This window comes from Hyperolius riggenbachi, chromosome 10 (assembly GCF_040937935.1).
Source record: "Hyperolius riggenbachi isolate aHypRig1 chromosome 10, aHypRig1.pri, whole genome shotgun sequence".
Lineage (NCBI taxonomy): Eukaryota > Metazoa > Chordata > Amphibia > Anura > Hyperoliidae > Hyperolius > Hyperolius riggenbachi.
The window spans coordinates 106,843,115-106,866,626 of NC_090655.1; the positions used below are offsets into that span (position 1 = coordinate 106,843,115).

Genomic DNA, 23,512 nt, shown 5'->3' on the forward strand with positions numbered 1-23,512 from the left:
ATTAAAGCATCATAGTTGCAGAAGGCGCATGTTTCAGCTCCTGGCGTCATCCCTCCAGGAAGTGCCCGCTGAGGCTCTGACCATACCTATCTGCTTTGCCGTGGCCCGCCTCTAGCTTGTCAGCTGCAGCGTACTTGGTGGATGCTCAGCTTGGGGTGAGCCAGGGCAATGCTGGAGGAGGATTCTGAAGAGCTTTGGCAGTCTTCAGAAACATGTCCGTAACTTGCTGCCATGGGGGGGGGGGGGGGGAGTTTCTCGAGTGGAGTTTCACCTGGTACGTGAAGATATCTGACAAGGTAAGTACTTAATGTTGACCTCCCTTTGTTCCGTCCTCATTAAGACAGAGCCTGTTGTGACTGGTTCTGTCATTTTTACTACAGTGTACTCTTTAAAGAGGCATGCGCTTCAAGCATTTTACAGGGCAAGGAACAGTAAGTCACCTCATCTTAAATTGAAATTTTCATCGAGTCTGTTAGGAACAAGTGTACTTAGCTTATCTTTCCACTTACATTTCCTTTTTAGAAAAGTAGTGTGGGAGTCCACTCTTTCACCAGACGTCACCTTCTCCAGAATGCACCATCTCAGGTCACCCACAGTATGCTGGCGTTCCAAATCATCTTACCTCTTGGAAAATCATATTTGTTTCACCAATAGGTTGATTGGCTTTGTACGTGCCAATACCACTGTGTTTATTAATGTATTGCTTCACAGGGCTTGAGGTTTGACCAACAAAACTAAACCTGCTGTGGGTGACCTGAGGTAGTGTATTCTGCACCCCTGTTGGATCCTGGTGCTGACTGCTTGACTTCCTGGTATATGATTTGGTGATAGTTTGAGTATTTTTAGAAAACTCCAGGTTAGTAGTAGCAAATGTCATTGTCATCAGGAGAATACCAATCAATGGCAGATAGCACAGTTGTAGTGAGATGAACTGTACAGAAACACAGTGCTCCAGTTATATAAATTAAGGCCACTTAAATAAGCCAGCATATTACTTAGAGAATGGAAGAGGCAAAAATAGAACTATTTGGCTTACCGGTAAATTCAAAGCTTTGTCTTGGGAAAGATATAAAAACTGCATTTCAGCATAAGAATCTTATACTATCTGTGAGACATGGTGGTGTTAGTGTCCTTGTTTGAGTGTGATCTTCTTCCTCTGCAACAAAATAGTTTGCTGTAACACTGGTGTTACTATGCATTGTACCAGCAAAGTCTGTAGGAAAATATCAGAGTACTCAAAAGAAACTGGGGCATGCAGTGAGGGAATAAGCAAAAACTCACAAAAAAGCAGTTAATGCAAGAAAGCCCAAACTATCCCTAAATAGATGCTGTCCGATAAGGAGGAGTAATCTAAAATTCCAGAAATTCTATCAGGATTTGTCAAAAGTTAATAGAAATATTGTCTGCAGTAATTATTGGCCAGGTTATAATAGGTAGATGCTAGTGGCAGGCAGATGGTGATGTGTAAACTCGGTAGATAGTGATAGGTAAAAACTTGTTGCAGGCACTATGCATTAGAGATGGTCAAGGAGATGCAAGAATATGCAAATTGCAATGCAAATTTATGCAGCTTGAAAATGGACCTATCAAATCTTGTCAAGGAATGAGGAAGGTGAGATAAGGTGACATCTGCCTGGGCTGTGCTGTCACATGAGCAGGGAGTGAGGATAACAAGCAAGGTTTTGCATTTTACCCAAGGGTCTAACTACAAATAAATAGGACCTTGTCATGAGAACAATACACCAGATTTCATCCACTCTACATAATAATAAAATACAAATCTAGACAAAATTTGGTACAAAATAAAGAATTGGTAGACATAGTAATATATATATGTGTTTGAAGGGGGCGCTATTGGTTAGTTACACAATCTATAATGAGTATATATCACCACCAATATTATGTAGAGTAGAAAAGCTTTATTGCTAATTAATATAATTCTGGAGATATAAAAATAATTTAAAAAAAGATAAGTATTGTAAAAAAGAGAGGATGGAGTCTCCAGTGTATACATACACTGCACTCCACTGCGTCAATTCTAAAAAACAGCCTATATCTGAGTTACACTCACAAACCCTCATGCACTCACACATTGATCACATGCATACGGGAGCCACCTGATTTTCTGTTGCTAGCTTTGCTTAATTTCAATGTACCAATGTACCAAAGTGTCTCTCGCAGCCCACTTTGCCTGGGATCGGCGTTGAGGGTATTTCTCACTATACACTTCAGATGGCGGTGACGTTCTTGTGTATTAGGCCCTGGATGTTGTTCACGGTGTGCCTCTGAGGAAGCGGCTTTTGGCCGTGAAACACGTGTCAGGCATTTTTATGTGAAGTGAAGGTCTGATGTTGTATCTACGCATATCACCTGCTATCTGAAGGAACAACGATTGAAGAATAAAAAAGAATTTTGGTTCACAAAAAAACCCCGTTTTCTTGTATTTGTTGAACTGTGGTACACTCTGTAACTGCCTAGCCCCAAGGACGCTGACACACAGGCCACCGGCCGGGGCCTGAAGGAAGGCACACTGAACACACAGGGGAACCGTGAGTAAACAGAGGAATACTTCCAGGGAAGAGAACACTCTGTCAGATACGTGCATTTGTAGATAGATAATACATTTCCCTCTGGACTTTCTCAATCTATAAAAAACGTGCCCCATGTATTTACTGACCTTAAAGAACTAAGTATGCAGTTACAGTATCACTGATCCACTTGAGTTAATGTAGCCTGTATGGAATACATAGTTACATAGTTATTTTGGTTGAAAAAAGACATACGTCCATCGAGTTCAACCAGTACAAAGTACAACTCCAGCCCGTCCCCCACATACCCCTGTTGATCCAGAGGAAGGCGAAAAAACCCCCACAAGGCATGGTCCAATTAGCCCCAAAAGGGAGCATTTGTACAGGATCTTCTCAAAAAATTAGCATATTATGATAAAGTTCATTATTTTCTGTAAGGTACTGATAAACATTAGACTTTCATATATTTTAGATTCATTACACTACAACTGAAGTAGTTCAAGCTTTTTATTGTTTTAATATTGATGATTTTGGCATACAGCTCATGAAAACTCAAAATTCCTATCTCAAAAAATTTGCATATTTCATCCGACCAATAAATGAAAAGTGTTTTTAATACAAAAAAAGTCAACCTTCAAACAATTATGTTCAGTTATGCACTCAATACTTGGTCAGGAATCCTTTTGCAGAAGTGACTGCTTCAATGCGGCGTGGAATGGAGGCAATCAGCCTGTGGCACTCCTCAGGTGTTATGGAGGCCCAGGATGCTTCGATAGCGGCCTTAAGCTCATCCAGAGTGTTGAATCTTGCGTCTCTCAACTTTCTCTTCACAATATCCCACAGATTCTCTATGGGGTTCAGGTCAGGAGAGTTGGCAGGCCAATTGAGCAAATTAATACCATGGTCAGTAAACCATTTACCAGTGGTTTTGGCATTGTGAGCAGGTGCCAGGTCGTGCTGAAAAATGATATCTTCATCTCCATAAAGCTTTTCAGCAGATGGAAGCATGAACCCACTTTTGAACCAGAAACAGCGGCAGAGGCGCCTGACCTGGGCTACAGAGAAGCAGCACTGGACTGTTGCTCAGTGGTCCAAAGTACTTTTTTCGGATGAAAAAAACTTTTACATGTCATTCGGAAATCAAGGTGCCAGAGTCTGGAGGAAGACTGGGGAGAGGGAAATGCCAAAATGCCGGAAGTCCAGTGTCAAGTACCCACAGTCAGTGATGGTCTGGGGTGCCATGTCAGCTGCTGGTGTTGGTCCACTGTGTATTATCAAGGGCAGGGTCAATGCAGCTAGCTATCAGGAGATTTTGGAGTACTTCATGCTTCCATCTGCTGAAAAGCTTTATGGAGATGATTTCATTTTTCAGCATGACCTGGCACCTGCTCACAGTGCCAAAACCATTGGTAAATGGTTTACTGACCATGGTATTACTGTGCTCAATTGGCCTGCCAACTCTCCTGACCTGAAACCCATAGATAATCTGTGGGATATTGTGAAGAGAAAGTTGAGAGACGCAAGACACAACACTCTGGATGAGCTTGAGGCCGCTATCGAAGCATCCTGGGCCTCCATAACACCTGAGCAGTGCCACAGGCTGATTGCCTCAATGCCATGCCGCATTGAAGCAGTCATTTCTGCAAAAGGATTCCCGACCAAGTATTGAGTGCATAACTGAACATAATTATTTAAAGGTTGACTTTTTTTTTGTTTTAAAAACACTTTTCTTTTATTGGTCGGATGACATATGCTAATTTTTTGAGATAGGAATTTTGAGTTTTCATGAGCTGTATGCCAAAATCATCAATATTAAAACAAAAGGCTTGAACTACTTCAGTTGTAGTGTAATAAATCTAAAATATATGAAAGTCTAATGTTTATTTGTACATTACAGAAAATAATGAACTTTATCACAATTTGCTAATTTTTTGAGAAGATCCTGTATATTGGCTTTCAGGACTGATGTAATTTGGTACATTGAAAGTAAGCAAAGCTAGCAACAGGAATCAGGTGGCTCCCTTATACATGTGATCAATGTGTGAGTGCATGAGGGTTTGTGAGTGTAACTCAGATATAGGCTGTTTTTTAGAATTGACGCAGAGGAGTGCAGTGTATGTATATGTAACGATTGGTGTCAGCACGCAGAGAGAATCTGATTATCGGTGATCTGCAGTATCACCGAGAATGCAGATTTATACCCGATTATTGATGATCTGCAGTATCACCGATAATCAGATATATTGCTAACCTCTGGACACCTATAGGTATATGAGTGTTTGGTGTAACAGTAATACTTAGAGTAATGCACCTGCAGAGCAGGTGATAAGAAGCAGCCTGGAATACTGCTTATGCTGACACAGGAACCTTCCAACAGCCTGAGATTCTCCAAGGGGTGGAGTCAGGCTGAAGGTAGGAGGAACCTGCACAGGGGACTATCTCTAAAGGGGGAGAGATAGTTCCCAAGGTAGTATCAGATATCAAACAATGCCTAGTCTTGGTGTGAGGTCCGTGGTCTCTTCACCCTGGAACTAGTCTGATGCACAACATAAATGATAATACAATTCCCTAGTCTTGGGTGTGAGTTCCGTGATCATCAACACCCTGGAACTAGTCTGGAATATAACACAAAGACAATACAGTTCCCTAGTCTTGGGTGTGAGGGCCTTGATCTCAACACCCTGGAACTATGCTAGAGAATACACAGAAGGTACACAGTATTCCTAGTCTGGGGTGTAAGGGCCTTGATCTCAACACCCAGGAACTGGTCTAACAAATAATAATAACAATACAAGGAAATCTGGCTCAGTGTGAATTCCCAGGAAACTCTGGTTCAAACACACTGCAAGGATCTGACTATGGTCTGAATGCTTCCACGTAAGTGTTTGCAATGGCAGACAACCAGTGAATGACCAGCACCCATTATAAATAGCACAGCGCTCACCAGCGCCTCCCCTAAGTGCTGGACCAATGGGAACTGATTGAATCGTCAGCTGACCGGCTTGGTCAGCTGACTCCCTTCTGGCTGTCATAAAAGTTCTGCCTCCCAGCACGCGCGCGTCCTTCTGAACCTGTGTGGACTATCAGTCCCAGCCACACCAGACGTGTTGTGTACCACCCGCCGCGCTGGACGCGGAACCAGCCGCACCGCTATCAGAGCATGCGGCGGTTTCTCCGCGTTCAGCCATACTAGCAGATGTCGGCCTATGCGTGCAAACCGCCGCGTTAGATGCAGAATCGGCCACCTTGTTCTGAGCACACGCGGCGGCTTTTCCGCGTTTTTTCTCACAGTATACACTGGAGACTCCATCCTCTCTTTTTTTACAATACTTTTTATCTTTTTTTAATTATTTTTATATCTCCAGAATTATATTAATTAGCAATAAAGCTTTTCTGCTCTACATAATATTGGTGGTGACATATATTCATTATAGATTGCGTAACTAACCAATAGTGCCTCCTTCAAACATAGTTTTATTTTTTTGTCATATTGGAGGGGGGTTAAGGGGACACCCCAGATCCTGAAGGATTGGCAGCAGGAGGAATCCTCCTCCACAAGTTAGTTAGGACATTTGGTCAGTGGTGCACTTCATCTACCTTTAAGACATAGTAATTACAGTGACAAATCTAACATGAATTGGTAGACCTTACAGTGACAAATGTCACACAATGAATAAAATGTTTAACAAATTCCAAGACACAAAAGGGTGAGATAGACCGGTCCTTGCACACCTAACATCTAAAAGAATAGGGAAGAAACAAGAGGTGGAGTACTATAGAATATACATCAGATCTTTGGAGTTTGGATTGGTGTTAAAACTGTTACTATGGAAAATTATAACATGGGGGCCGTCTTGTCAAAAATGGAAATGAAAAAATGGAAGGTACTATTTAGTGGTCTTTCTAGTCTAAAAATTGCAAGAAAACCAGCATAATCAACACTTTCTCACAGGGCATTATAGTTGTGAGTCAAGTCCAATAAGCTTTGACCAATAAGGACATGAAGCACAAACCACAATATACCATTATAACCGGCAATAGATTAGTGAAATGGTTTTGGCATTTAGACATGTTTAGAGGTAAGAGAACTAAACATTGTGGACACTATCTTACTGGATGTTTGTAGCTACAAGCTGTGTTTGTTTTGTTTCTGTTTTTATTTTTTACGATGTTGATTTTTTTTTATTATTGTTTTGTTTTGTTTTTTGTCTCATATCTCTGATCCATCCCTTACATAGGATCAAATTGATATTGCATGGAGTCATGGTTTTCACTCCCAAAATATTGTCTCAGGGACAACATCACCTCTAACTTTGTACAACTCTTTACTTTCACACATATTAGCTCTTGCTGGTCTTCAAAGTTGTAGGGCAATTCCCCAGGTAACCAGTGATTGAGCTGATCAACTAAATCAGGGGTAGGGAACCTTGGCTCTCCAGCTGTGATAAAACTACAAATCCCAGCATGCATTTGACTTTATTAATCATGACTGTGGCTGTCAGAATCCTGCAATGCATTGTGGGACTTGTAGTTCCTTAACAGCTGGAGAGCCAAGGTTCCCTACCCCTGAACTAAATCATCCACCAGAGGTTGTTTCCTACTATAACTCAGTGCATACATCTGCATCGGTGTGTTATTCTGTTCAAATACTCCTTTATACTGCACATTGCATAAAGTGAAGTTGTTTATTGCATATTCACAAAACTTCAATAAAAAAAAATAAAAAATAAATAAAAATTGCAAGAAAACCACAGGTTTACTTTGTATCTGGAGCTTCTCAAGTTTACACTCTTCAGGAAATTCTACACACAGAATATTAAGTCGGTCATTAATCTTTTAGAATAACCTATTCCTAGCATCTGTGAATTTGAAAAATGTTATCTGCACCTCCCACTGCACTTGAATTCACAGCCCTCTGTGAGATTTGAAACCTTTTCTGTTTACTGCTCTACTTTCTGGAATGTCCTCTTTCTCCCTGGATATTCATGAAGGCTACGTCCATAGTTCTGTTTGCTCAGGCTTGGTTCACAGTGGGGGTTGTGTTGAATTCCCCGTAAAAGCAGAAACAAGAAAGTCCCACCTCGGGTTCTGGTGCATACATTCAATAAACAGTATGCTTCACTGTCTGTGTATGCCCACCTTTTGTGACGCTTATTGTGACCTTAAGACTACACTGTGTGTACTCCTGTTCGTAATTGCCTGAGGAAGCGGGAATATACCCTTGAAACGCGTTGTGCTGAGGAATTTTAAAGTTTTTAGATATATTTTATTCTGTTGGCGCCTCTGTTCTCCTTACAATATCAGCATCCACCCCTGGTGGAGGAGTTGAATTCCCTTTCTTCTCCTAATCTACAGAGAGCGACATCTTAATCCTGAGTGAGGACAGGCCTAATCTCCTCACCTGCCTACACAGTGGTTGCCTAATTGGTAACCCTGACTTGGGAGTATATCTATCATATACTTTTCCATTTACCCATCACCCAATTTACTACACTATATTGGGCTCTCAATGCCCCTTCTTGTTCTTTTGTGATAAGAACTGCATGCAGTGTATTGGGATAAATCACATTAGCTGTCCTGTCAACATTCCATAGGTGTTGCATTGCAGTGCGATGTTCTGGGTTACAATGTGGCTGTTGCTTTGCACCACTTTAAAAGTAACCAAGGCTGTACAGATTAGATAATTATCTGTTCTGGAGGCCCATTTTTAGACTGTCTGCTGCCATGTAGTTGTTACAATGAAAATTTTTGTTTCACTAGCTTTGTTAATAAACTAGCAAAAAAATCTTCCAATAACCCATTTTGAAGCATGGACTTTTTTTTTTTTAGAGTTTATTATTGACACTGAGAGAGGGGTTTTATTACCTTCTAAGAGAAAAACCTATGTTCAAGTGAACCGAAAGAGAGGTTTTTTTTTTTTTTATTTATTTCCTTTTAAGCAATACCAGTTGCTTGGCACTCCTGCTGATCTCTGTGGCTGCAGTAGTGCTAACGTGTGGTGTTCAGTAGTATCCATGCGGTCTGAATTTAATATGCTGAATCCAAACTCCAACACTAGTTTACTACTAGGAATTTGTGAAACGCAGTTACCAGCCAGAGCAGGGGAGAGAAGGCAGGAGCGGGGGCAGCGGTGGGGAGGGGGGACGTCGCCACCCTCCTTCCCCGCTCCCCCTCCAGCTAGTTTCTGCTTAAAATACTGTAAAAATCAATGTTATAAAGCAAGCGGGGAACTTACTTCCTTGTGTTCCACCGCTCGCCTTGTCACTTCCTGTAATGCCGCCCTCTGTACTTCATTGGGCGGCATACAGGAAGTGACTTGGCGAGAGGGGGAGTGCAAGGAAGTGAGTAAGTTCCCCGCTCGCTGCTTGCTTTATAACATTGATTTTTAATGTATTTTAAGCAGAAACTAGCTGGAGGGGGAGCGGGGAAGGGGGGACCCAGGTGAGGGAGAAGGGACCCCCCTCCCCACCATCCACTGCAAGCTGAAACCCCCATCTTGGCTGCTACCGCCTCCAGCATGGCGGCCCCCTCCCCACCCACAGGCAGGGTTGGGACACAGAAAACGGATCAGTTTCTGTGTCGAAAATGGCCTGTGTAGAGGTGGATCCATTTTCCTATTGCCCTTCACTACCCCTACGTGTATCAGGATCCATATGCGGTTCATGAAAATGCAGCAGATCCAGACCTTCCGTTCAGGTTTTGAAAACGGGTCCCCCTAAACACAGACAGATCAGTTTTTTGTTTGGGTAAATAAGGCTCCTATTTTTAACATTGCTATCCGTGGCCCCGGTTTTGATCAGGTTTCAAAAACTGAGCCATGGATACATTTCTGGACCTAGTGTGAACCTACTCATATAAAACTTACCAGTCTTGAAATGAAAACAAAAGTGAGAGGAATATGGAGGCTACCATATATATTCCCTTTTAACCTCCCTGGCGGTCTATTAAGATCGCCAGGGCGGCTGCGGGAGGGTTTTTTTTTTAATTAAAAAAAAACTGTTTCATGCAGCCAACTGAAAGTTGGCTGCATGAAAGCCCACTAGAGGGCGCTCCGGAGGCGTTCTTCCGATCGCCTCCGGCGCCCAGAATAAACAAGGAAGGCCGCAATGAGCAGCCTTCCTTGTTTTGCTCACATCGTCACCATAGCGACGAGCGGAGTGACGTCATGGACGTCAGCCGACGTCCTGACGTCAGCCGCCTCCGATCCAGCCCTTAGCGCTGGCCGGAACTTTTGTTCCGGCTGCACAGGGCTCGGGCGGCTGGGGGGACTCTCTTTCGCCGCTGCTCGCGGCGGATGGCCGCAGAGCGGCGGCGATCAGGCAGCACACGCGGCTGGCAAAGTGCCGGCTGCGTGTGCTGCTTTTTATTTCGCTCAAATCGGCCCAGCAGGGCCTGAGCGGCGACCTCCGGCGGTGATGGACGTGTATAGTCGTCCATACCGCTGAGGAGGTTAAACAATACCAGTTGCCTGGCAGCCCCTATGTTCTATTTGGCTGCAGTAGTGCCTGAATCACACCAGAATCGAGCATGCAGCTAATTTTGTCAGATCTGACAATGTCAGAAACACCTGATTTGCATATGTTTGCTCAGGGTCTATGGGTAAAAGCATTAAAGGCAGAGGATCAGCAGGACAGCCAGGCTTTATGCATTGTTTAAGTAAATACATTTGTCAGCCTCCATATCAATCTCGCCTTGGGTTCACTTTAAAAGGAAATAAATATGGCAGCCTCTATATCCTTCTAGCTTTAGGTTCCCTTTAATGTCTATTCTTTGCTTTCAGCGTGCAGTAAGAATCACCACCAGGAATTCCATGGCCCTGTTGGATGTTCTTTTCCAGCAGAACATTGGGGCCAATGCTGTGTGAGAACGTCACAGTTGAGTATTTTTTGGATCTGGAAAAGGAAAATGTCTGTAGCAGGCCAATGTCCTGTCTTTTTTAACGTTTCTCTGTTTTGTAAATACCAAATTTACGTTCTTTCCTTTCTTCCATAAAGATCCAAAGAATAAAAAATGGATACCTTTTACGATCTTGGTATCTAACGTTGCTTAAAGAAAACTTGTATCCAAAAGTTAGGCTGAACCACTGCAGCTCAGTAAGTTCTTTTGTAAATCAAGAAATAACAAAGAATCCCGTTAGGAGATAAACTAGTCCAAAAACAGATCTGTCAGATTTTCACTGCCTACTGTAAGTGATTGTTTATGAATCCACTGACTCCGACTCCAGGTACTCAAAATTGCTTCAACTCCTCAACTCAGACTCTTCAGTCCTACTACTTACCAGGGCTGTGGAGTCGGTACAAAAATCATCCGACTCCAACTCCTCCGATTATGAAACCACAGACTCCGACTCCAGGTACCCAAAATTGCTCTGACTCTTCAACTCTGACTCTTCAGTCCTTTTTTTTTTTTTTTTTTTTTTTCCCACAATCAACGTTTATTGATGCAAAAAGTAACATTCCAGATTAAGAGTGTAACATTCAATCAAATAGAGTAAATCAAAGACAATATTGGTGCATGTAAAGGTTACATAAAATAATGCAAGCTTCCATTAGCTAGATAAATATTATCAATAAATTACAAAAGGTTCCTCAGAATAGTATATGATATTAGTATAGTTATTGAGAATTGAAATGATATACTTAGGCTTCGTTATTGCGAATTGAAACAATATATTTAGGCTTCATCTACATAGGAACTTAATTCCATGGAATCGGGGGGGGGGGGGGGGGGGGGGGAGAAGAGAGAAAAGGAACAAAAGTATAGTGAAGGCAAGAGCAAGAAGGGGTTAGAGAATAGAGGGACACCAACCTGACCCATAATGGGACTACATACGCTTAGGTGCTCAAGATAGATTTGTACTGATCACAACACTGAAAGTCCGACCAGAGTGACCATGTTAGGTCGTATTGCTCAGACCGATTCTGTGAGAGTAGTATTAGTTGCTCCATCTTATCAATAAGGTCTACCCTCCTGACCCAAGATTTAATCAGTGGTGGGGAGGGAGACTTCCACTGAATAGGAATCATACGTCTAGCAGCATTAAAGGGAACCAGAGAGGATCTAAAGAAAAGATGTTATACATACCTGGGACTTCCTCCAGCCCCATACGCACGGATTGCTCCCACGATGCCTTCCACCGCTGCCCGCATCTACGAGAACCGGCTCCCGTCACTGACGTCATCGGAGCCAGGCTACGTAAGAGAAGTGCGCCCTCTACGTATCTCTCCAGAGGCTGCTGCAGAGATACGCAAAGTGCGCACTTCTCCTACACTAGACTGGCTCCGACTGACGGCAAAGCGGGGAGTCAGTTCTCGTAGTTGCGGGCAGCGGTGGATGGCGTCGTGGAAGCGATCCGAGCATATGGGGCTGGAGGAAGCCCCAGGTATGTATAAAATATTTTCTTTAGATCATCTCTGGTTTTCTTTAAGGAGGTGACCTGTCAATGTTCTTTTGTAATGTTTGAGTGATTCATGAGTGTCATGTAAAAGAAATGTGCTCGGAGAGAAGACCACCGCAGACCCAGTGATCTTCTCAACCAGTTGATGTATTTCGGTCCAATAGGTTTTTATTTTGGGACATGACCAGATGACTCTTCAGTCTTATGCCTGGTACACACAATGAGATTTCCTGGATTTACTGGCAGATGAATTATTTCCAACTTGTCCGATCTGATTTCCGATTGATTTCTGATCAATTTTCCATAGCAGTGAACAGAAAAACGATCGGAAAATGATCGTTAATCAGATCAGACATGTTGGAAATAATCCATCTGATAGTAAACCTGCCAGAAAACCATATTGTGTGTACCTAGCATAACACTTACCAGGGCTGTGGAGTCGGTGCAAAAACATCCAACTCCAACATCCAATTTATGGAATGAAGTACCCAAAAATTGCTCTGACTCCTTGATTCCGACTCCATAGCCCTAATTGTCCATCCCTTATGTAAAGTCAAAGTAAAGGTGGCCACACACCATACATTTAAAAAAAAAAAATATCTGTTCAATTTAGGAATAGCAATCCATTTTTCTTACTGATTGTAACATGTAAAAAATCTGACAGTTAATTTTTTTTCTTCAATTATGATAAAAATGATTGGACACTGAGAAAATTGCTTGAGTGTATATATTAATAAATTGACAATCTACCCCACACCATTCAATTTTCATAAAAATTGATTTGAAAAATCCACCATTCCCGATCGACTTTTATAGACTAAAAATAGGAAATCCGATCGGATTTCTTGCTCGAATAAAAAAAAAAAGCCTTTGATTTTTCAGTAAATCTGTTCTTTTTTTTATCGAATTGCTGTAAAATTGGATCATTTTATTGCATCGGGTGGGACTTACCAGTGATGTCTTTTCCCAGGAAAGTACCCCAACAACCCACATTTATTGTGTTAAAACTTATTTTGAAACATTATCCTGTTGTCCTCTGTTATGTAAAATCTGAATGTGGCGGGTAGTACCCTATTTATAGTAGTTTAAAAGAAACTATTCTAGTTCCTGTCCAGAGGTGGTAAAACGGTCATCTGTCATCAGTGCTGTCTTTTTAATACCTAGAAAAGACATTACCAATAAGTCTAACTGTCTTTTTTTTAGCAGATTACAATAAAAGCACTTCTACTGAGGCCGCTCATGGCAAGGCTTAGCACTTCAGGCTTCAGCTACACAGCAGAATGGAAGCCTCACCCAAACCAGAAACTGCCGCGGCTCCTAATGGTAATAAACGCTTAAAGAATACATAAGGCAAAAAAAAATGCCTCTTTACTTACCTGGGGATTCTTCCAGCTCCTAGAAGTCTCTGTGTTACTTGCCGCAGTTCCACTCTCATCCAGTCTTCCACGGTCCCCTTCGTACCGTCCGGCGACCCGCTTCTGTAGGTCGGCGGTTTCAGCACGAGTGGCTTCTGCATGAATGTGTACAGCAGTGATTCTCAACATCATTACAGTACGTACCTCTTCATGTGTGACTGTGTACCAAATACTCCATACCTATCTTTCAGATACTCAGTGGCACGCAGAGCCATGGGCCCCAGGGTAAATCTACTGCCTCCCTCCGTCACTATATGTAAAAAAATTTGTGTGATAAAGACCCCCAAAACTGTTTTCCAAGGACAGCCATTGTGTGATGGACGTATAAGCAGAGTCAAAGGAGTGGTTTATTAATATATGTATACCACTATACAGCATGCATAGAGGTAATCCTCACTACAGCACCAATAAAGTGCTAATGCAGTGACTGGAGGAGGGCCCTATTTTAAACCCCTAAGATCCAGGGGTCCTGGAGTGGTTGCATCCTCTGCATCTTCTATTGCTATGCCACTGCAGGCACCCCTTGACACTTTTAAATTTGGTAAAATTGCTCTATATCTGTAAACCTGCGTTTGTTTTTTTTGTTTTTTTAAATCACCTAGGAGAAAAAGTTAATTGCATATGGGCCCCAAACTTAATTCCTTCTATGTCACACGACCCTACAGAGATTGGGCAGCAGACTCAAAATGGATGGGTTGAAGACAGCAATGATTTTCTTTGGGCCAGTTTACTTTTGGTCCACATCTGTTTTTACCGTGTGCAGTATAATCCTTTTGGACAGTGGACTGCATTACTATTCATCCAGTGGCAGGAATCCTCTTTAAGTGGCAAAAAGTCCAGCTAAAGAGCACACCATTTTCCTACAATACAATTTCGGTATTAGGGCTGTTTTAGTGTAAACAGAGCATAAAGGTAGCCATAAATCATACTTTTTTTTTTTTTTGTAAAATCTTTTAAATTCAATCTTCTTAAATACAGTAATTCAGTCGAAGATCATAAGGTTTGAGACAGCACCCATGTATAGAAGAAGGTGTGCCCAAGCAGTCGGCCCTCCACACCACCAGAGCCGTCAAATGCCAAGAAAGGATCTTGCAGGCACCACCACTGTATTCTCAGCTTCTTTTATTGATCACATCAGACTTGTGCAGAAGGTACAACGACAGACCGCTGTTTCGAGCAGTGTAGCTCTTTATCAAGTTGTCAAAACTGCATAAACTCAGCATATAACATACAAGCTTATATAATGTCCATAGACCAATCACATGTGTAACATCGAAATTCTCCAATCAGAGAACGCCCTGTCAGAGGTGGACCTGATGGGAAACTGAAAGGAGAGGAAAAAACCTCCCATTTTTGTACAAAAAACATCCCCATAAAGAATGCTCACATACAATGTAAAGTATATATATAAAAAGCTGTAGCGCTACTTACACCCATACAAATATCGCCACTGGCGTCAGCTACCTCCTTCGTAACAGGCTAAAAAGCCTGTACACATAACTGGCCAATCAGCAGGCCGCATCTCGAAAGGATCCGCCTCTCTGTCAAAACGTCGTACGGACGGGAAAACCCGTCCCTGCTGCAGCACCGCCGACCAATCAGAGTGCCGAGCGTCACATGACGCTCTCTCATGACGTATGCGGACATACGTTCGCATAGTCATGTGCCTCTGAACCAAGGGAGAATCCGCCTCTATACGGAAGTAAACAAAGTGTAGCGTATGGCATGGGCGGTCTACACCGCCGCCACTCAACGCCAATAAACCTCCTCCTGGTTGCCATAGAAAAGCGTCCAGTAGGCCAAATAAATGCCATAACGTGGATCCTAACTGCAGCACAATGTTGGTACGCATAAGCCCCCCATGTGCTGCATCCAGATACACATATTAGCATGTAGCTGACAGCAATGGGGATTATATCCTAAAATATATTCTTTATTGAAAAAAGTTTAAAATAAAATCACCTAAAACCAATTCAGATCAAAGTAATTTCAATGATACATTTATATCAGATTAAATTTACCAATGAATTCCCCACAAGAACACCTGGATAGTCAACCTACAGAGAAAGAGAGATCATAATCCAAATTGAGTCCCCCCGTCCCCAATACCCCCAATTTTCGAATCCAATGGGCTTCCCGTCTAGATAATTCTTTCTCCCTGTCTCGCCCTCCCCCCCCACCCCAACGGTACCCCATCTATAATTTGTACCTTCAATTGAGAAACACTATGTCCCGCCTCAACAAAATGTCTCGCTACAACATGTGTAGTGTCCTTTGTCCTAATTGTCGATTTATGCGCCGACAGACGCACCTTAAGTTGCTTAGTGGTCTTGCCCACAAATGCAAGGCCACATGGACACTTCAACAGGTAGACGACAAAAGTGGAATTACAATTAAAGTGTTCTTTAATATGAAAAGTTGTCCCCTTAGATGGATGTCTAAAAGTGTCACCCCTGATAATAAAACTACAGAGGTGGCAATTTAAGCATGGGTATGTGCCTTTCTTGCCCTCCCTGGGTTTACCCATAGGGGGCCTAGTGTGTACCAATTTGTCCCGGATGGTAGGGGCCCTTTTATAAGAGAGAAGAGGGGGGTAACGAAACTCAGGGACACGGGGAAATGCTTCCCTCAACAGGTGCCAATGTTTACGAATAACCTTCCCAATCTTGGGACTACATGTATTAAACATTGATACAAAAGGGAGGCGAGGGCATCCACTCTTGGCCCTCCTCGACCCTCCCCTATCTTGTAGAGTATGTATGGGGTAACCTCTGGACTTGAATTTGTTCTTCATCTTCCCCAATTGTTGGTGTTGTGTCTGCTCATCGGTAACAATTCTGGATACTCGTTTAAATTGGCTTCCTGGTATTGAATTTTTTATTTGTTGTGGATGGAAACTAGAATAGTGTAAAATCGAATTCCTGTCCGTAGACTTTGTATACAGATCTGTGCCTAACCGTGTACCATCTTTAAAAACGATGGTATCCAAAAAAGAGACCCTCACTGGATCTATATGAGCCGTCAATCTGATGGTAGGAAACCGTTCTCTCAATACAGAGAGGAACTCATCAAGGGTCGAACGTGGCCCCGCCCATAGACAAAAAATATCGTCTATGTACCTCCACCAGCACTTAGCGTGCTGGCGGAAAAGTACATCCGAATAAACAAAAGTAATTTCAAACAAACCCATAAAAAGGTTTGCATAGGCCGGAGCCACGTTCGACCCCATCGCGGTCCCCCTCTGTTGTACATAGAAATTCTCCTCAAACTTGAAATAGTTACAATGAAGCACTACTCTCAACAGATCAACCAGAAAACCACGTTGTTCCTTTGTCAAATCCAATTGTGTCATTATGTACCAGTCGATCGCCTCCACACCTCCATCATGTGGGATGGAGGTGTAGAGGCTCTCCACATCCAATGTTACCAGTAAGGTATTTTCGTCAAGACCATCAATACAATACAGTTTCTCCAGGAAACTAGACGTATCTTTAACGTATGAGTCTAGCTGGACTACCAAGGGTTGGAGCATTTTGTCTAGAAACTGCGCTAGTGGCACGAAAATTGAGTCCACACCGGACACAATAGGTCGGCCCGGCGGGGACTCAAGACTCTTGTGGATCTTAGGCAGTGTGTAGAAGCAGGGGGTAACCGGATGTTCCTTAATCAAAAATTTGGACAACTTCTCATCAATAATCCCACTCATAAATGCTGCTTCAACCAATATTTTAATTCGGGACTGTATACCAGGAAGTGGGTCACTTTCAACCCTCTTATATACATCACTCTGCCCCAATTGCCCTAGTATCTCGTTCCTATAATAGTGCACATCCAACACAACTATTGCCCCGCCCTTATCCGCGGGGCGAATCACTATGTCAGTTCTAGTTTGTAAATCATGTAATGCTTTTAATTCTCCCTTGGTAAGATTATACCTGACATTGTCCCGTGTAGACTCCTGTTCGATGATCTTAATGTCCTCTTCAACCTTAGAGACAAACAAATCCACCAATGCATTGGCAGGGGGCATAAAGGTGCTTTTAGAACGTAATCCTGTAGAGGACAAAGTCAATCTGTCCGTCTGTTCGTTTGCCGGCAAAGTAGGTAAAGTGCTAAAGAAGGCCTTCAGCCTAATGTTCCTGAAGAACCTATACAGTTCCTGTTCCAAAAGGAAAAAATTAGGGCAATTAGTGGGACTAAAAGACAGTCCGTAATTCAAGACTTTCACTTCAAGTTCCGATAAACTCTGGCCAGAGATATTGACAACTAGGGTCTGGGCGCTTGGTCCTTCCTCTGCCGTAAGGTCATCTGATTGTTCCGACCTTGATGTCCTCTTTTGTTGGAGCCTTTGTTGTTGGCGGTGATATCGCTTCCCGCCTCTACGTTTCCTCCTCCTGCAGGGGAGGTATCCCTCGACTCCAAAAAATCACTTTCCGAGGAATTAGGACCAGAATTCCCTAAACCAGGTCTGCCACCCCTAGGTCCTCTTGGTCGTCCTCTAAAGCGTCTCGAATTAGCTGGAACCATCCTTTGCCATGAGTAGACGTAGCCAGATTGGTAATCGGATGCATCACGATTAAACTTTGATCTTTTAATTTCCTCCACTGATTTTGTATAGGATTCCAATTTCTTATCTACGTCTACTCATGGCAAAGGATGGTTCCAGCTAATTCGAGACGCTTTAGAGGACGACCAAGAGGACCTAGGGGTGGCAGACCTGGTTTAGGGAATTCTGGTCCTAATTCCTCGGAAAGTGATTTTTTGGAGTCGAGGGATACCTCCCCTGCAGGAGGAGGAAACGTAGAGGCGGGAAGCGATATCACCGCCAACAACAAAGGCTCCAACAAAAGAGGACATCAAGGTCGGAACAATCAGATGACCTTACGGCAGAGGAAGGACCAAGCGCCCAGACCCTAGTTGTCAATATCTCTGGCCAGAGTTTATCGGAACTTGAAGTGAAAGTCTTGAATTACGGACTGTCTTTTAGTCCCACTAATTGCCCTAATTTTTTCCTTTTGGAACAGGAACTGTATAGGTTCTTCAGGAACATTAGGCTGAAGGCCTTCTTTAGCACTTTACCTACTTTGCCGGCAAACGAACAGACGGACAGATTGACTTTGTCCTCTACAGGATTACGTTCTAAAAGCACCTTTATGCCCCCTGCCAATGCATTGGTGGATTTGTTTGTCTCTAAGGTTGAAGAGGACATTAAGATCATCGAACAGGAGTCTACACGGGACAATGTCAGGTATAATCTTACCAAGGGAGAATTAAAAGCATTACATGATTTACAAACTAGAACTGACATAGTGATTCGCCCCGCGGATAAGGGCGGGGCAATAGTTGTGTTGGATGTGCACTATTATAGGAACGAGATACTAGGGCAATTGGGGCAGAGTGATGTATATAAGAGGGTTGAAAGTGATCCACTTCCTGGTATACAGTCCCGAATTAAAATATTGGTTGAAGCAGCATTTATGAGTGGGATTATTGATGAGAAGTTGTCCAAATTTTTGATTAAGGAACATCCGGTTACCCCCTGCTTCTACACACTGCCTAAGATCCACAAGAGTCTTGAGTCCCCGCCGGGCCGACCTATTGTGTCCGGTGTGGACTCAATTTTCGTGCCACTAGCGCAGTTTCTAGACAAAATGCTCCAACCCTTGGTAGTCCAGCTAGACTCATACGTTAAAGATACGTCTAGTTTCCTGGAGAAACTGTATTGTATTGATGGTCTTGACGAAAATACCTTACTGGTAACATTGGCTGTGGAGAGCCTCTACACCTCCATCCCACATGATGGAGGTGTGGAGGCGATCGACTGGTACATAATGACACAATTGGATTTGACAAAGGAACAACGTGGTTCTCTGGTTGATCTGTTGAGAGTAGTGCTTCATTGTAACTATTTCAAGTTTGAGGAGAATTTCTATGTACAACAGAGGGGGACCGCGATGGGGTCGAACGTGGCTCTGGCCTATGCAAACCTTTTTATGGGTTTGTTTGAAATTACTTTTGTTTATTCGGATGTACTTTTCCGCCAGCACGCTAAGTGCTGGTGGAGGTACATAGACGATATTTTTTGTCTATGGGCGGGGCCACGTTCGACCCTTGATGAGTTCCTCTCTGTATTGAGAGAACGGTTTCCTACCATCAGATTGACGGCTCATATAGATCCAGTGAGGGTCTCTTTTTTGGATACCATCGTTTTTAAAGATGGTACACGGTTAGGCACAGATCTGTATACAAAGTCTACGGACAGGAATTCGATTTTACACTATTCTAGTTTCCATCCACAACAAATAAAAAATTCAATACCAGGAAGCCAATTTAAACGAGTATCCAGAATTGTTACCGATGAGCAGACACAACACCAACAATTGGGGAAGATGAAGAACAAATTCAAGTCCAGAGGTTACCCCATACATACTCTACAAGATAGGGGAGGGTCGAGGAGGGCCAAGAGTGGATGCCCTCGCCTCCCTTTTGTATCAATGTTTAATACATGTAGTCCCAAGATTGGGAAGGTTATTCGTAAACATTGGCACCTGTTGAGGGAAGCATTTCCCCGTGTCCCTGAGTTTCGTTACCCCCCTCTTCTCTCTTTTATAAAAGGGCCCCTACCATCCGGGACAAATTGGTACACACTAGGCCCCCTATGGGTAAACCCAGGGAGGGCAAGAAAGGCACATACCCATGCTTAAATTGCCACCTCTGTAGTTTTATTATCAGGGGTGACACTTTTCGACATCCATCTAAGGGGACAACTTTTCATATTAAAGAACACTTTAATTGCAATTCCACTTTTGTCGTCTACCTGTTGAAGTGTCCATGTGGCCTTGCATATGTGGGCAAGACCACTAAGCAACTTAAGGTGCGTCTGTCGGCGCATAAATCGACAATTAGGACAAAGGACACTACACATGTTGTAGCGAGACATTTTGTTGAGGCGGGACATAGTGTTTCTCAATTGAAGGTACAAATTATAGATGGGGTACCGTTGGGGTGGGGGGGAGGGCGAGACAGGGAGAAAGAATTATCTAGACTGGAAGCCCATTGGATTCGAAAATTGGGGGTATTGGGGACGGGGGGACTCAATTTGGATTATGATCTCTCTTTCTCTGTAGGTTGACTATCCAGGTGTTCTTGTAGGGAATTCATTGGTAAATTTAATCTGATATAAATGTATCATTGAAATTACTTTGATCTGAATTGGTTTTAGGTGATTTTATTTTAAACTTTTTTCAATAAAGAATATATTTTAGGATATAATCCCCATTGCTGTCAGCTACATGCTAATATGTGTATCTGGATGCAGCACATGGGGGGCTTATGCGTACCAACATTGTGCTGCAGTTAGGATCCACGTTATGGCATTTATTTGGCCTACTGGACGCTTTTCTATGGCAACCAGGAGGAGGTTTATTGGCGTTGAGTGGCGGCGGTGTAGACCGCCCATGCCATACGCTACACTTTGTTTACTTCCGTATAGAGGCGGATTCTCCCTTGGTTCAGAGGCACATGACTATGCGAACGTATGTCCGCATACGTCATGAGAGAGCGTCATGTGACGCTCGGCACTCTGATTGGTCGGCGGTGCTGCAGCAGGGACGGGTTTTCCCGTCCGTACGACGTTTTGACAGAGAGGCGGATCCTTTCGAGATGCGGCCTGCTGATTGGCCAGTTATGTGTACAGGCTTTTTAGCCTGTTACGAAGGAGGTAGCTGACGCCAGTGGCGATATTTGTATGGGTGTAAGTAGCGCTACAGCTTTTTATATATATACTTTACATTGTATGTGAGCATTCTTTATGGGGATGTTTTTTGTACAAAAATGGGAGGTTTTTTCCTCTCCTTTCAGTTTCCCATCAGGTCCACCTCTGACAGGGCGTTCTCTGATTGGAGAATTTCGATGTTACACATGTGATTGGTCTATGGACATTATATAAGCTTGTATGTTATATGCTGAGTTTATGCAGTTTTGACAACTTGATAAAGAGCTACACTGCTCGAAACAGCGGTCTGTCGTTGTACCTTCTGCACAAGTCTGATGTGATCAATAAAAGAAGCTGAGAATACAGTGGTGGTGCCTGCAAGATCCTTAAATACAGTAATTGTATTGGTTGAAAAAAACAAACTAATAGACAGTGCAGTAGTCTAAAAATTTGAGAAAATTGTTTCGTTTTTTTCTAATTGGAAAAAAAAAACCCTTTCATTCATATTTTCCATAAAATCGATTTGTCTTTATCAGAAAAAAACTGGTTGAGTTTTGTTTGAATCCTGTATGACCACCCTTAGTGAGAGAGTTGATGTGCAATAATGACACAAGTACAACATTTGTAAAAGGACAATTACACCCGCTTCCCTTATTCCCCATGTAGATGAAATGTTCTCTGTAGTTCTCCAGAAACTTGCAGAGAGCCAGTTACACAAGCTGGGAAGTCGTGGACAAAATGTGTACTATAGGAAGTGTTTAGAATAGAGCCAGAAAACACTGCTGCCATTTTCAAGATGCATAAGTAAAATTTGCAACCACTCAGCAATTATTTGTATTTTATTGACTCTCACTGATGCTAGCCATACACTGGTTGATCACTGCTTGATATGGCAAGCACTCTATTACTGCTGTCTGGTTGATTTTTAGATTGAGGAGTGATTGATTGTATCACTTTCTCCACCTAATCTTGTGGCTGTTGATCTATTGCCCTCTCAACATAGGTTTTCCAACATGTAGGATCACCCATCTGATCAATAAATTCTTTAAAGAGAACCTGTACTGAGTAAAATTATTTAAAATAAACACATGAGGTAACTTCAAATGAACATTACATAGTTACCTTGCCATCAGTTCCTCTCAGAAGCTCACCATTTTCTTCTAACAGTGATCCCTTCCAGTTCTGACAACATTTTGTCAGAACTGAAATATATCAGTTACTGTCAGTTACAGCTGAGAGGAGAACTGATGTGTCCATGTTTCTCTATGGCTCAAGTGGGCGATGTTACAGTTTAACTGTGTGCTGACCAGGAAGCTGTTATGGTGTAATGGCTATTTTCAAAATGGAGGACGAAGAATTCCATTGATCACAGTGGACAAACAGGACGCAGCAGAGGAAAAATAGATTGAGGAGTAGACTACACAGGAGGTAAGTATGACCTGTGTATGTGGATTTTGACTTTTAATTTCAGTTCAGGTTTTCTTTAAAACTGACCCAAGTTAATTGGTTGGGCATGTTGAGGCAATAGATAACAATATTCGTAATTAAGAACCTCATTGTATCTGGCCAGCCTTGAACTTCTCTGACTTGTGCAGTCACTCTGGCCTCTGATACATGACTTGGGTTGCTCTGGTTGCTGTGTAATTGTAGTGATCACTAGGGATGATCACAGATATGCAAATGTATATGCAAATATATGCAGCTTGAAAGTGGACCTGGGTTTAGATTGGTAAATTTTCAAACTGCATACATTTGCATATTAAAACTGCATAATTTTGGAAGAATTTGCATCTCATTGATCATCCCTAGAAATCACTGAACCACTTGTAAGAGACCACCCATTCAACTTGCTGATTGGACCACGTAGAACAGCAGCACCCACTGATGAGTTCACCATTGTTACACTGTTAGCTCCCCCTCTTCCTTCTTCATACAAACTCATAGGACAGCATGTGCAAAGCATTAAGCACTGGTACACATTTGCAATTTTAATTGGCCAAGGACTGACCAATTTTACCACCTCTATGTAGTACGAGTAGCTTATCGCGAAACATTGTTTACCAAATATTCGTGAAAAGATGTTTAATGATGCACACCACCTTGTTCATTTTTGAATGACAGGCATGTCCGATTAAGTCGTGGAGGATTGTTCCGATCCTCATTGACTTTTGTGGATTAAGCCATGATTGTGTCAATTATTATTTACACAATCGTTCGTTTTCTGATGCCACAAACAACACTTGCAGATTCGGCCAGATGGATCGGGGAACGATCGTTCGTCGGCGGAGATCCTCAATCCATCTGGCCATGATAAGGTGGGCACTTAGCTTGACTCTACTCAATTACTGTACATATTCAGAGTTCTGCCTTCAACCGCATGAGACCCCAGTGCAGTGATTTATGAAATGTAAGTACCTGGTCATTATATGAATAGCAGTGGTCATGTGATGTGGCCCAT

General features: G+C 42.7%; 1 protein-coding gene across 6 annotated transcripts in view; it reads left to right on the top strand.

The window, feature by feature from the left end:
* Positions 1 to 23,512, top strand: part of BTRC (beta-transducin repeat containing E3 ubiquitin protein ligase) — a 312,139-nt gene that overhangs the window by 134,154 nt on the left and 154,473 nt on the right. The gene's annotated exons all lie outside the window — the stretch shown is intronic.